Source organism: Nicotiana sylvestris, chromosome 2 (genome assembly GCF_000393655.2).
Source record: "Nicotiana sylvestris chromosome 2, ASM39365v2, whole genome shotgun sequence".
Lineage (NCBI taxonomy): Eukaryota > Viridiplantae > Streptophyta > Magnoliopsida > Solanales > Solanaceae > Nicotiana > Nicotiana sylvestris.
Window position 1 is genome coordinate 135,096,884 of NC_091058.1, and position 16,134 is coordinate 135,113,017.

The 16,134-nt window shown below is 36.8% G+C and overlaps 1 pseudogene; it reads right to left on the minus strand.

The window, feature by feature from the left end:
• Positions 1-63: 63 nt before the first annotated feature.
• On the minus strand, positions 64-13,646 carry LOC104218596 (STS14 protein-like; annotated as a pseudogene).
• Positions 13,647-16,134: the final 2,488 nt, after the last annotated feature.

Sequence of the window (16,134 nt, forward strand, 5' to 3'; positions counted from 1 at the left end):
CAGTATAGAAAAAGAAAAAGAGAAAGGAAAATACCAACAAACCAACACAATGACAACTTATTGTAAATGAAAGCAACAAAACTTGAATTCCACACAAAAGTTACATTATTAAAGATCATGTAATTGCAGACTAATAAGGTTTCTCTCCTATTACATTTCCAGGGGGATTATAAAAACATATGGTAAGAGTAGAAGGTCCGTTAGAACAAGTAGCTTGAGCACAACCCAATTCCAATGATTCCTTCCAAACAACCTGCGTATAAACACCACACTTATGATCTCCTACACATGAATTATTAGCATAGTTGTAAAATTTCTTCTCAGCAACCCAATTATCTACAGCCATACGTGGGGTCACGGCCATACCACTAGCCCATAATTGATTCCCACCATATTTCCCACTGGTTAAATTTGCAAAGTTGCAATTTTGTTTGTTCCTTTGGTAACGAACAAGAAGGCTAGTTTCTTTGGCTAGCATGGGACTCCATTTTAGAGGGCCAACACCCACTTCAGCTCTTGCCTTGTTATGTGCATCCAAGAATTCTTGGGCCGCGGCCGGTAGTGCAGCTGGAGTTGTGGCGGCTGTCGGTGGAGGAGGTGGTGGTGGTGAAATTGTCTGTCCTGAGATGTGAGTCAAGAATAAAGAAGAGGTTAGTAGGAGGAAGAAAAAGTTGGCCATTTTGTCTCAACTTTCAACTCTGTTTTGTTTTCTTTCTTTTATTCAGAGGTCAACTTGGAAGAGATGGTGAGTGGAGCTATTATATCTTCGTAAGTTCATATAGGGGAATGGTGCCAGCTCTATGTATCGGGGTGTGTACATGCTTGCTATTTTCAACGCAGAGTTTAGACTACAGTTGTATTGTGCACTTAAGGACGATTCGTAATAATCGTTTACAATCTAATTAGGTGTGGATTATGATGTGGATATGTGACACTTATATGATATGCAAAATTGTTATGTGATAAAAATAATCCAGAGATAATTAAGCGATAAATAATAGTACTCCGTATAGTAACATATTTGATGTTATGTAAGATTGACTAGTTTAAGGGGTTTTTTCTTTTGCTTTAGATACTTTTATCCGCATAAATGCATGTACTTTTTTGTTTTTTTTTAAATATTTTATTCCGTATAAAATAATACTCGTTAGATTTACGTATAAGTTACACAGGTTAGTAACATATCATTCTATTTTCAGTGTTAAACATTGTCTGGTTTATGCAAATTTAATACCAAAAATCAAATGTTATATTAATTATATTAATTATACAGTGTTTATATTATTTATTTATGCATGACTTCATACCAAAAACAAAATGATGTATATGTAGAGGCGGACCCTGGAATTTGACTCAACGAGGGCATCAGTATTTTGCTTAATCAATACTCCCTAAAGATTTTTAGTGTTAAGGGTGCCAAATAATTTAAATTAACCATTTTCAAATTATGTATATATATATATATATATATATATATATATATATATATATATAAGAGTTTTTAGTATACAATCCCCACCACAAAATAGTGCACCTACACGCCTTCATCGACATTATTTTTTTTAATCACCAGCGATTAAAATATATATATATATATATATATATATATATATATATATATAGAGAGAGAGAGAGAGAGAGAGAGAGAGAGAAATAGATTTCTTGGCAAAATGGGTGCTACGGGAAGAGAAGGAATAAAATTAATTAAGTTGACTATTGTGTATTAGTACTAACTATAAATGAAATTAAAAAAAAGTAATTTGTTATTAAATATAAATTATATTGTATCCAAAGAACTAAAATATTAATAAAGTTGACTATTATATATTAGTACTAATTTATAATTGAATTCAAAAAAAAGAAGATAAAAGTAAAAGATAAAGCAATTTGTTATTGAATATAAATTACATTGTAACTCATAGAAGGAGGAGAAAAAAGCTGAAGGGGGGTTTCAAACATATGTCCCCAACAAAGTTGGGAATTTAAGGGTCCAAAGCAACCACTTCTCCCATACATCTCTTTATTTTAGGGGGCATACTTAAAATATTTAAGGGGTCTCATATATATTATATGTTTATACATGATTTTTGTCGAGGCTAACGGGATCACGTGACCCCTCAACCCACCACATAGGTCCGCCTCTGCCTTCAAGGTTACATATAGGTCCGCCTGTGTGTATAAGTAACATGAAATTTTATATAAGGATTTGACTTTATTATATGAAACTAAATGAACCCTTATTTTGAGGTATTTATGAGTTCATTTAAATCCAATATTTTCAATACAAAACATAAGTATAAATATGCAACAGGTCACCAAAGTTTAATAAATTTTGAATTCATAAATTTTAGAGCACAATGAATTTTCAATATTAAAAACCTTAAGATTTAACCCATGAAGATTGCTCGTTAAAATCATAAATTGGATTCTATATGCTGTCACGATTGCTTTTGATATACTCATCTGTCTTTTTCCTCCATAATTGGAAAAAAGGCAAATCCTGTGCATGTGGGGGGAGAATACTGAATAGAGGGGCTTCTGTTGGTTATTGGACTTACGCAAGATTAATGCACGTGAGTGACAACCGCAGAGTGCTGACTATTTCTGGCCTGTGTGGACACTGAAGAAAAACATAGACGTGTGATATGACATGTTTTTTGTTACTATTAACTTAGCCATGTGGTTTGCTCTTATTAACGAATACTACCAAAGATGCTTCCCATTTAATGCAAAATACACTACTCCGTGAAGCGGCAGGTATTCGGCCCACCCTCTCATGATGCAGTAGAATGAAAGAAAGAAAAAATATAAAGTCCAAATTTAACTTTGGAGATTTTAAATTTATTAGTTGTAAATTCTAAAATATGACGAGCTATTAGGTCGGGAAATATGATTCACATATTGTAATGATCCTATAGATCATCTAGAGCTTTAACTCTTAATTGTGTTTCGAAACCTTGAATAACTCCTTTTTAGCCTTTATCAATTTACGTGCGCAGTCTATATCTTATTCCGGAAGATTTTTATGTGAAAAATTGATTAAAATATGAATTCGTGCCTTAAAACTCATTTGAGTTGACTTCGGTCAACGTTTTGAGTAAACGGACTCGGTTCCGTATTTTGACCATCCCGGTGGGTGCGCATCGTGATTTGGAACTTAGGCGTATGCCCGAAATCGAATTCGGAGGTCTCTAGCTTGACTTATTACAATTTGTTGAAAATTAAAAGTAAGAAGGTTTAAAGTAATTTCAAATTTGACCGAAGTTTGACTTTGTTCCTCCTTGGTTCGGATTTTGGTTCCGGAGCTTGGTATAAGTTCATTACCGTATTTATGACTTGTCTACAAAATTTGGTGCAAAACAGAGTTGAAATGATGTGATTCGGACATCCATTTGTTAAAATGAAAGTTCTTAAGTTTTATTGAAAAATTTCATTTGTTTTGGTGCCCGATTCATAGTTTTAGGTATTATTTTGGTGTTTTGATCACGCGAGCAAAATTCGTATAATATTTTCGGACTTGTGTGCATGTTTGGTTTTGAGCCCCGAGGGCACAGGTGAGTTTTGCGTAGGCTACGAATGGTTTGAACTTAGAAAATTTCTGGTTTTTGGAGAATCTGCTGTCACCTGGTGTTTTTTTTTTGGCAATCCACTAGGCAAGTGCCTAGGGGTAATTTTTTATTAATAACAGAAAAGAAAAATACATCAATTGGGAGAAGTACAAATAAGGGGGACAATAGCACCGGTATTGTTACCCATATAACACAAACCGAGCTAACCTTACTGTACTAATCCTATTGAGGCTTGTCAACCTCGCCTATTAACAAGAATGTAAAAAATATGAACTTGAAAGGACCAAATATTCTATGATCATCACAGAGTTTATAACATACTCTGTGATGATATTACAGATGAGGATACTAATAAAGTGGTAGAATAGAATGTAGTACCCATTTGATTGTTATCCCTTTTTTTTCAACCTTGTAATAACCTGGTGCTTGTGCTTTGCGATCTCGAAGGGGAAAACTGGGGCTGGGGTGGGTTTCTTCATCGCAAACGCGATAGTTGGGTTGCGAATGCGCAATGTTGGGGGATTCACCCTCTACGAACGCGACCAGCTTCTCGCGAACGCGTAGGGGTATGGGCCTGGAAGGGGGAATCGAACGTTACTCTTCACAAACGCGACACTAGGATCGCGAACGCGAGGGCAGGTGGGTGTAAGTCTTCACGAACACGAAGGGTAACTCGCAACACGTAGGCCATTTGGGCCGTTATGCATCACGAATGCGGTAGGCCCTTCACGAATGCGAAGAAGGCCTGACGCCGGTGATTTAAAATGTTTCAATTATGGGATTTCACCCATCTTTCACTATCTTTCCATTTGAGCTCGGCCTATAGGCGATTTTGAAGAGAAAATTCATCACCAATTCATAGGTTAGTATACTATAACTCATTTTCTTCCATTTATAACATCACTCATTAATTTTTAGCCTTAATCTTTATTCTTCAATGGTAGAAAACTAGGGATTTAGGAAGAATTGAGGATTTTTGTAAATTCAGGATTTAGACCTCAATTTGGGGTAGGATCTCGAAAATAATTACATAATCAGGCTCGAGGATGAATGGGTAAACTAGTTTTGGTCCGAATTTCAGGTTTTGACCAAGCGGGTCCGGGGGTGACTTTTTTGACTTTTTGGGAAAAGTGTAAAAATCCTAACTTTATGTATTGTAATTGATTCCTATAACATTATTTGACGTTATCGAGTCGATTTTAGTTAGATACGATTGTTTTGGAGGCGGATTCTAGAGGAAAGGCCCCGGTAGAGCTCTGAATTGATTGCATAGTGAGGTAAGTGTCGTGATTAACCTTGACTTGAGGGATTAAGACTTGTTTGCCTATTTGTTACGTGTTTAAATGTGTAGGTACAACGTATATATGAGATGACGAGTACATATGCGTTGTTGTTGGGTTAAAAGCATGCGGGTGGGACTTGTTTCCATGTGATTTATTGCTTTGTTTAATTATGACATCCATGCTTAGATTGAATTATTATTTACTTGATCGTTCTTTCCGTACTTATGAATTAGTTGTGATGGTTGAGTATTTTTGGAAGTCGAGGTTTGTCATCTTAGAACCATTGTTGACGTAAGATTTATTCTTGCATTATCTATCTCTCAAACTTTTATGTTCATTACTACATGGTAAGGGAGAGTGTTAAAGCACGAAGATTGATGTCGTACCATTGAATACTTCATTTATTGATCAATATATAGTGAGGAAGAGAGTAAAAACACGAAGGGTGATGCCGTGCCATATTTATCGTTTCATGGTAAGGTTGAGAGTAAAAGCACGAAGGGTGATGCCATGCCATTATTATCATTTAATGGTGAGGTTGAGAGTAAAAGCATGATGGATTATGTCGTGCCATCTTTATTCATTATGTTTATCCCTTTTCATTGGTTGATGATTTATTTGACTATCTTAAGTTGCCATTCTTGTTGTAGTTATCGTGTCTTGTTCTCCTTTCGTATGTCCCCTCCTAATCGTACAAATTAAATTTTTATTTGTTACTGTGTTACACATATATCTACGTTTGTATAGGTTAAATTACGTGAGTGTCCTGTCATAGCCTCGTCACTACCTCGTCGAGGTTAGGCTCGGCATTTACGGAGTACATTGGGTCGGTTGTACTCATACTACACTCTGCACTTCTTGTGCAGATTTTGGTACTGGTCCCAGGTGTACGTGAGGTGCATCAGTTTGAATTATCACATTTGGAGACTCGAGGTAGATCAGCTGGCGTCCGCAGACCTTGAAGTCCCCTTCCTCTTTCCCCATTTACTGTTCATTTCATTCGAAACAGTTGTATTTATTTCATATTCTATTTGTAGAATTTCTAGTAGCTCGTGCACTTGTGACTCTAGATCGAGGTTGTACTTAGATATTCTTGGTTATTTTACCTTTTCGCACGTTATTCCAGTTTTATTTCAGTTTAAATGAGTTTTAATTACTTGAATTGTTTAAAATGGGATACAATTTACTCTAACATTGGCTTTTCTAGCAAGTGAAATGTTAGGCGCTATCACGATCCCGAAGGTGGGAATTTCGGGTCTACGACACACATAGTAAGTGAATCCTTTAACATAAACTCGTTAGCTGACAGGGTAGTGGATTAGCTGAGTCATGGAAAGTGCCAAAGTGATTTATACCACACTCGAGTTTTTGGCTAAATACTGATTTTGGAGCAACAATAAACTAGAAGACTCTACTCTTTCCTCTTCATCTCAAGAAAGTTTAAGGTCCTAAACTAATGGAGCAAAGATCCCCCGAACCTATAGTCGTTGCTTCATGCTTGAGAAAAAATGTATTAAAGCAGTTAAAGCCCAAATATGCTTCAGATTCTCTGTAATTCACCAATCCTATTTCAAATCACCATCCTCCACCCCTAAGTTTTTGATCATTCCCGGGCCTTTTTGTTACATTGGACGGTTCAATCATGAAGCCCAATTTGTCCGCCTTCTTATTTTTTTATGAAGAAGGATGGCCCAATAATAATAATAATAATAATAATAATAATAATAATAATAATAATAATAATAGTAATAATAATAATAATAATAATAGTAATAGTAATAATAACAATTGTAAGTTATAGATGTTGACAGTAATAATTCCTATACTACTTCTACTGTGCCAATTTCTTTGAAGCATTTCTGATTTCGATAGTTAAATGAGTTTTTTAACATTATTTTGTATATTCCTTTTAAATGTTTTAATTTTTTTTATGGCAGAATAGCGTAAAAATTGCACGGGGTGTCCTATTTGGTCGCCCTCATTTAACGTATACTCATTTTTTTAAAAGTTTTAACTTGTACCCACTTTTTAAACAACTTCAACCCCCTTTCTCCTCCTCCTCCTCCTCCTTCTTCTTTTGCTTTTTCTTCTTCTGCTGCTGTCGGTGCTGCTATGAAACTTCAGTTCATGGGATAATTTTCATAAGTATGTTTACCAGATTATTTAGAAATAAATTATAAATAATTACGTAAGTTAGTAGACAATAATTTATGAATATTTCCACGTACGGAAAATTTAATGTCACACTTAGTGATTCTTTTCATGATAATTATGCTCTTTTCACGTTTATTGTTTTCAAAATAATAATAATTGTAAGTTATAGATGTTGACAGTAATAGTTCCTATACTACTTCTACTGTGCCAATTTCTTTGAAGCATTTCTGATTTCGATAGTTAAATGAGTTTTTAACATTATTTTGTATATTCCTTTTAAAAGTTTTGATTTTTTATGGCAGAATAGCGTAAAAATTGCATGGGGCGTCCTATTTGATCGCCCCCATTTTACCTATACTCATTTTTTTAAAAGTTTTAACTTGTACCCACTTTTTAAACAACTTCAACTCCCTTTCTCCTTCTCCTCCTCCTCCTCCTCCTTCTGCTTCATCTTCTCCTTCTTCTCCTCCTCCTTCTCCTCCTCCTCCTCCTCCTCCTCCTCCTCCTCCTCCTTCTCCTTCTCCTTCTTCTTCTTTTTCTTCTTCTCCTTCTTCTGCTGCTGTCGGTGCTGCTATGAAATTTCAGTTCATGGGATAATTTCCATATGTATGTTTACCAGATTATTTAAAAATAAATTATAAATAATTACGTAAGTTAGTAGACAATAATTTGTGAATATTTCCATGTACGGAAAATTTAAGTTCACACTTAGTGATTCTTTTCATGATAATTACGTTCTTTTCATGTTTATTATATTTAAAATTTATGATTTAGATACTGTTGACAATCTGATTATTTATCTAGTATGTTGGAAAGCTTTTTCAAAAACTTCAACTTATATAGTACTGAAATTTTTACAAATGAACTAAATAACTTCAGCATCTTCTGCTGAAGTTTTTGAAAAAGCTTTATGACAAAACTAATGAATCCAGGACAAAAAAGCTTCAGCTTATTTAGTGCTGAAGTTTTTACAAATGAACTAAATAACTTTAGCATCTTCTGCTGAAGTTTTTGAAAAAGCTTATCCAGGACAAAAAACTTCAGCTTATTTAGTGCTGAAGTTTTTATAAATGAACTAAATAACTTCAGAAGTTTTTGAAAAAGCTTAATGACAAAACTAATGAATTCAGGACAAAAAAAACTTCAGCAAATAGAGAACAAAACTTCAGCTACTATGCTTAAGTTCAGCAATTACAAACAAAAACTTCAGCAAATAGGGAACAAAACTTCAGCTACTATGCTTAAGTTCAGCAATTACAAATAAAAACTTCAGCAAATAAAGAACAAAACTTCAACTACTATGCTTAAGTTCAGCAATTACAAACAAAAACTCCATCACACTTAGTTCAACACACTTGCTACTTCAGGTCTGTCTACTAGAATGCTGAAGTTTTGCGTGATCGCCTTTGCTACTTCGGCCCGGTATGCTGAAGTTACGCGGAAAAGTGGGTACGCTTGCAAATTTTTTTGCAAAAGCGGGCACAAGTTAAAACGTGACCCAAAAAGCGGGTGTAGATGCAAATACCCTTACACACTTCCGATTTGTCATCCAGGTCCTTATATATTTTATAATTTCATATAGATATTTATAGTTATTAAAACACATTATTTTAAATCTTTCTGACCATGCTTGTTGCTCAATCACGCACATCATTTTTATAATTACAAATACTTTAGGTTTTTGATAGAAACAATCTCCAAAAAAATCTGAAATTCACTCGATTTTCTTTATCTTTCTCCCTCTTCATCTTTTTAATTTCTTTTCCTTCTACCAAATTCCCATCGCCGCCACCCTCCACCAATGGCTCCTCTTTCAAGAATTGGTGGGTTTAGCTTGAGGATTACTAAAAGTAAAGCAATTTACAATTTAGATAAAAGAGAATCATTTGGATAAAATTATAGAAGAAGCATTGCAACTTACAAGTGTACTTGGCTTTCAGATTTTGAAGACAAATTAATGTTTAAGGCTCAAAGCAATTGATGTTTAAGACTCCATTTTAATTCAAAGGAGCCGGGTGAAACTAAGTGTTTGCAACAAATTTTTGAGATAAAAAAATTAATTGCAATCACAATATAAATATGAATAAACATAATTTTATTGATAAACAATGCAGGTACAATTCTGTTTGTTCCCTTATTCTTCTCTCTTGATTATCTCTTCGATTCGAGGTTTAGAGCAGTGTGTTTCACGAATATATGATGAAGCAGACTTCTTTGATGTATCTGATATCCATGCAAGTCGCTAATTATGTGGATGTTCTTTTTGAAGTATTTGATTTTTAAGAAGAACATCTATTGATCACGATAATATTTTATGCCTTGATCCCTTTGGGAATATCCGAAAATTTATGAGATTTTGTAATGACCTCAATTTATGAGCCTTTTCAAAAGGAATATGTAACTCTTTTTATAGGAGTAACCTAAGGTTAGGGTAGAGTAGTCTCCAAGTTAGGTTATTTGTAGAGTATCCTCCATACAACCCTAATAGACTCCTAGAATTACAAGAGCCCTCTTGTACTATCTTGAATTTAGAATTAAGCTTGATCCGTTAAAATTTTAATATCTACAAATGCCCCTTAATTCGAGACTTATCGTGGTGTAGGATTTTTAAAACGACTTCAAAGATAAGACTTAAAATATGCAGGAAAGGACCTCTTTATTTTTTCTTTGAGATATTAATTTGATTCCCGCAAACTTCGACTGAACTTCGAATGATATGTTTTCTTTTTCTCTTGAAGAGAACTTCCCGAAAATTTTTTTTAGACCAAATAATTTATTAAGGTCTTGCCACAGTAATTGTTAGAAAAATAGTCGATAATATTGACCAAGAATAATAAAAGAATATAAATAACTTATTGAATAAATATTGTGTCGTGACAAGCCACTGCCTTGAAAGTGATTTTGGTCCAAATGACTACAAATAATTAAAATTTGTCTCTCCCCTAGGTTCTACAGTACTTCCAAACACGTGCACTCGTGGCTAGAAGTTTGAAGTTTGTAAAAGAATTGCCTAGGAAAGATAGGAAGAAGAATAGTTGTAACGACCCAACCGGTCATTTTTCTTTATAGATCCTCGTTCCCCTAATTAAGACTTCCCGTATGTACTTTTACTATTTTATGACTTACAGGGATGGTTGGTTTAAGTTTGGAAGGGTTCGGGTTGAAATCGCAACACTTAGTTCCTTAAGAGTGGCCTAAGGTGGCCAAGTTTGACTTGAGTCAACATTTTAAAGAAACGATCCCGTAACCGAAATTTGAAGGTTCCAATATGTTCTCATGATGTGGACTTAGGAGCATGCCCGGATGTTGATTTAGAGGCCCGTAGGTCATTTCGGCTTGGATTGACGAAGGTTATAAAGTTGAAGGTTTGAAAGGTTGAGAAGTTTGATAGGGAGTTAACTTTGTTGATATCGGGGTTGGATTTCGATTTCATTAGTTGGAACGGGTCCGTTATGTCATTTATGATTTGTGTGCAAAATTTGAGGTGAATCGGAGTTGTTTTGGTATGATTCGGCGTATGTATTTGTAACGACCCGACCAGTTATTTTGAGTTTTTTCATGTTGCTCGCCAGTTCTCAGGCATGACAAACCCCGCGTGATGTATTATGAGTTATGTAAATCATTGGTTTTGGTTTTCAGGGTAATCGGAATGAATTTGGAAGAACAGTTCCCAATTTGAAACATAAAATTTGAAAAGTTTGACCAAGATTTGACTTGTTGGTATATGATCTCACATCGGAATTTTAATGATTTGGTTAGCTCCGTTAGGTGATTTGGGACTTAGGAGCGTGATCGAAATGCATTTTGGAGGTTCGTGGAAGGTTTAGGCTTGAATTGGCGAAATTAAGATTTTGGCGTTTTCCGGTTGATAGGTGACATTTTGATATAAGGGTCGGAATGGAATTCTGGAAGTTGCAGTAGCTTCGTGTGTCATTTGGGACGTGTGCGCAAAATGTCAGGTCATTCGGACGTGGTTTGGTTGGGTTTTTGATCAAAAGCGTAATTGAGAAGATTTTGGAATTCTTAGGCTTGAATTCGATGCAAATTTGGTATTTAATGTTGTTTTGAGCGTTCCGAAGATTGGAACAAGTTTGAATGATGTTATGGGATATGTTGACATGTTTGGTTGTGGCCCTGAGGGCCTCAGGTGAGTTTCGGGTGGTCCATCGGGCCATTTCATATTTTGAAAAGTTGCAGAAATTGCTGATCAGTGTTGCAGTGAAAATGGCCTTCGCCTTCGCGAAGGGTTAGCTGGTGAAGGATGGAATTTTAGCCTTCGCGTTCGCGAGGCAGGCTCCGCGTTCGCGAAGGGGCTGTGTGATTGGTCATCGCGTTCGCGTGAAGTGGACCGCATTCGCGAAAGAGGAATTGGGCACCTGAGCTTCAGGGTGTTTATTCATCACGTTCGCGATAGAGGTTACGCGATCACGAAGGGTTGGCAAGACGCGATCGCAAAGAAGGATTTTTGGTCAAAGATGGATTGTGCTTCTCGAACGCGGGGATTTTTGGTCAAAGATGGATTGTGCTTCGCGAACGCGAGGCTTTGACCGCGTTCGTGAAGAAGGGTTTTGATGCCTGGGCAGAGTGTTCAAATAGCCATTGTCCGCGATTTTGGGGTTAACTTTCACCATTTTGGGTGATTTTGGAGCTTTTTGAGAGGATTTGAAGAGGGATTCAAGAGATAACATCTGGAGGTAAGATATTTGAACTCAATACTCGATTCTTGTGTGAATTACCTAATTAATCATGGAAATTAAGCCTAAAATTGAGGAATTAGGGCTTGAATTGGGAGAGTGTAAATTGGGGATTTAAATGGGCAATTGAGGTCCGATTTTGATGTTCTTGGTATGTATAGACTCGTGAGAGGATGAGGATTCTATTGATGTGACTTTTATCAGATTCCGAGACGCAGTCCCGGGGGCCGGGTTTGAGCAATTTCGGGATTTTTTATGTAAATTGTATATTTTCGAGTGTGCTTTGTTCCCTTAGCATATTTTAATAGTTATATACTGATTGTAGCTAGATTTGGAGCATCCGGAGGTCGATTCATGGGGGCAAAGTCATCGAGGGCTAGAGCTTGGACCGGATCGAGGTAAGTAATGATTGTAAATGTTGTCCTAAGGGTTTGAAACCCCGGATTTCACATCGTTGTGCTATTTTGAGGTGACACACACGCTAGATGACGAGCGTGGAGTCATGCACCGTTGGAGCTTGTGACTTGGTCCATCCCGTACGACTGTTAAGTCGCATATTTGATTTGAAATCTTATGATATTCCATATTTTAGAGATTGATATTATATCTTGGGCTGTATGCCATGTTTGGAGCCTTGTGCCGACCTGTTGAGACCCTTAGAGGCATTTTCACTATTTTTTCCTTACTCTATTTGTTTTGAAAGCATATCCTCAGTTATGTTTTACCATATATTGTTTAAATCTAGTTTTATCACTTTACTTCTTAAAATGTGAAAATTGTTTGGGCTGAGTTCCCTGTTTTACTAATGGTCTGACTGATTTTGAGGTTAATGACTGAGATAGACTGAGGGTCTGATTGTGAGATTAATGACTGAGATAGACCGAGGGTCTGATTGTGAGGGTATTGACTGAGATAGACCGAGGGTCTGATTGTGAGGTTAATGACTGAGAGAGGCCGAGCGCCTGGTTGTGCGGATTATATATTTATGGATCGGGCTGCACGCCGCAGTAATATATATATATATATATATATATATATGTATATGGATCGGGCTGCACGCCGCAACAATATAGTGCTTGGGCTGTAAGAGCCCCTCCGGAGTCTGCACACCCCTAGTGAGCGCAGTCAACTATATATATGGATTGGGCTGCACGCCGCAGCGATATACAGATCGTGTTGCACGCCGCAACGGTTACTATATGGTACCTATTGAATGTAAGTGCTGAGTGTGAGCGCTGATTGGTAAGAGTTGAGTCACGAGTGACTGAGAGGCTTGCCCGAGGGGCTATACATATATATATATATATATATATATATATATATAGGTACATGAGTGATGCTTTACCTGAGGAGCCTGGTTATGAACTTACTATTTTTCACTCCTCCTGAAAGTGAGTTTTATCGAATATGTGGATTTAATTACTACTTTCACTCATTTTTAGATCGAGCCTCTATTGAAAATGTTAACCAAACGTTTTAAATAATCTTTCATTCAAACTGAAGTTTTTAAGTTATGAAGTGGGTACAAATTTCTGTTTTTGCCCGAGGGGCTGTATACGAACTAGGTTTTGCCCGAGGGGCCTATTATGGTTTCCATCTCTTTTATTATAAATGGTATCAAACCCCTACTAGAACTGTTGGAAAGCATTTTCAAATGATTTTTACCAAAAGCTAGATTTTAAAATGAGACGATTGACTCGTCTTCGGATTTGCAAGCCTGTTGTGCTTATTGAGTTATCATAAATGTGAATTCATTTTTTCCTACTGCTCAGTCTTTATTTACTATTATTACTTACTGGGTTGGGTACTCACATTACTCCCTGCACCTCGTATGCAGATTCAGGCATTTCAGAACTAGGTAGCGGGTGTTGACTGCTCAGATGCGGAGTCATCAGAGTTAGCAAGGTGGCTGTACGACGTTTGCAGCACTGCTTCCTTCCTCTCATTTTTATTACTGTATTTATTACATTTTTAGACCCTTGTTATATTCAAACTTTGGTAGATGCTCATGAATAGTGACACCCCAATGTCGGGCTAGTGTAATTATTCCGCACTTTTCTTTTTGATGTTCATTATGAGATTATCGGTTTTTAAATGGAATAAAAACAACTTTTATTGAAAAATGGTTGATTTGGGAATTGTGTCGGCTGGCCTTGTCTTCACGAGAGGTGCCATCATGACCAGGTCTGGTTTGGGGTCGTGACAAGTTGGTATCAGAGCCTAGGTTACATAGGTCTCACGATTCATGAGCAGGTTTAGTAGTCTCGCGGATCGGTACAGAAACTTCTGTATTTATCCTCGGGAGGCTGTAGAACCTTTAGGAAAAACTTCACATTCTTGAATTCTTATCGTGCGTCCTTGATTCAGCTTGAAAAGTAACTCTTTGAATTCCTTCCACGCGTTCGTATGCGCACATGAGCGCACGGTATCAGATGTGCATCGATGGCTTGTGATTCCCCGATCAAGGGGCGAGATGTGATCTCTATGTGTTGATGTTGGGCCAGTTTGGAAGACTTGAGGCCGAATTTTTGCCTATAGCTCGAACCCTGAGCTATTGATTTTGTGAACGCGTGCTTCTGGATCTATATGTTCTGTTGTGTCCCTATTATGGGGAGTAATGACTGGATAGCTACGTGATGAGTATGTTATGACTGCGAGGTGTAATCATATGATTTGGAAATGACGAGAAGGGTCTGCTGGAGGATAGAAGAACTATTAGGCACTTGATTTTCATCTCGATTTGAGGTATAGCCCCGAGTTATGGGTGTGTGAAGAATCTTTTCATGTGTTCTAGTTGTGAGTGAAGTAAATTTCATGTACGGTGTGAGTTCAGACTCAGGAAGATTAAGTGACTGCATAATGTTTATGACGGTGGAAGGTATACCGAAATGTTAGTTTGAGGCAAAACAGGTAGGGTTATCTCTCGCATAGTGTTCTGAAGTTGTGTGATCCTTATGTTGTATGTTAGAAGATCTCATTTACAAGTAAATTATATGTGTTGGAATTTAAATTTGATTTGCTTAAGAGAGTAGGGTTCAACTGCTACGAGAGTGAATGCGAAATTTGCATAGGATTTAAAGTACCAGGTGGTCTGTGTTTCACGAGTGTATGAAGGGTTGAGTTTAAATCTTACTATGGTATTATTGTAGCAATAGAGTATATGGGTTACAAGTTATTGTGTGTGTTTTGGTCTATGGCTTCGAACCAAGTGGGGGAGTCTGCTATTTATTAGTTGATTATGTGGTTATGTGCTATGTTGGTTCCAGTTTGAGGCGTTTTGGGGAATCAGTTATGGCCTACGGAGATTGAGACCGAGGATGGCTCGAGTAAAGGAAAATTTTGACAAAGGTTGTAGTATGCTTCATAGGTGTATGAGAATCACGGGATGTCTTGAGCTGTTGTTGGTAAAGGATACTCGGCGCATAGAGCAGGAAGTTGCTTTGGTTGTATTGGGATGAGGTTGCATTCTGCAGTGTCTAAAGTGTTAATGAGGCACATGTTGTCCGGTTATTTTGATCGGGCTAATTGGGGTTTGAGTAGAGTGAATGACTCTCTAGAATGGTTCTAATGTGTTCAAGATTTTACATGTAACAATTGGGTATTTTCAAGTTGTATGTGTGGCTAGGAACTGAGTTTTCATTGGAAGATGTCAAGACTTGTGGTATTTTCTATATTAATTATGGGATTCCATGTATCAGCATCAGGAAGGTAAAGGTAATAGATTTAGATTAGTAAGAAGTCTCTTCAGAGTAAAGTATTTTGAAGGTGATGCTTTTGGGAATATTTAAGAGAGTATTCAGCGGCTTATGAGTCTTAGACGGTGTGGTTTTGTGCTTGGGTATCGTGTGGTAAGTATGGGTTGCAAAATTGTGATGTTATAGCAAGAAGGAGTATCAAGTTAAAGGTAAGTCAGAAGGGAACTCGGATAGATGGGATAGCTTGGTAGTGGCCCGGATCGGTATGGTAAGGATATGATTAGTTCTTGGATACTTACGAGGTAATGAGTTTCTACAGGTGTTTCGCGACAACTCTTTTGGGTTTTAGTTACTTGTGTAGCTCGGTTGAGTTAGAAGGACTCAGTCCTGACGATTTAAAGTTGTGCAAATGGAATTCGGGGAGTTCTTGATGATTTTGCCATGTTTAGAGGTGTGTATTTTTCCATGGGCATGAAGAGCATGGGATGTATAGTGATTTTCTTCCAGCTGAGGTCTAATAGAAAAGTTCTTGGATAGTTGAGTACGTAGTTGTGTGTCACTCGGAATGGATATGAAGTTATCATGTTTACCTTAGGACGATATAGTATATACGGTGTGTTGTGCAAGACTTAGATTTGCATGTGTAAGGTCACAGATCAGTTCTGAAAGGAATGTCACAATTCTTAGGCACCACGGGCAGATTCAGATGATTTGGGAAATGATCTTCAGATGATTAAGG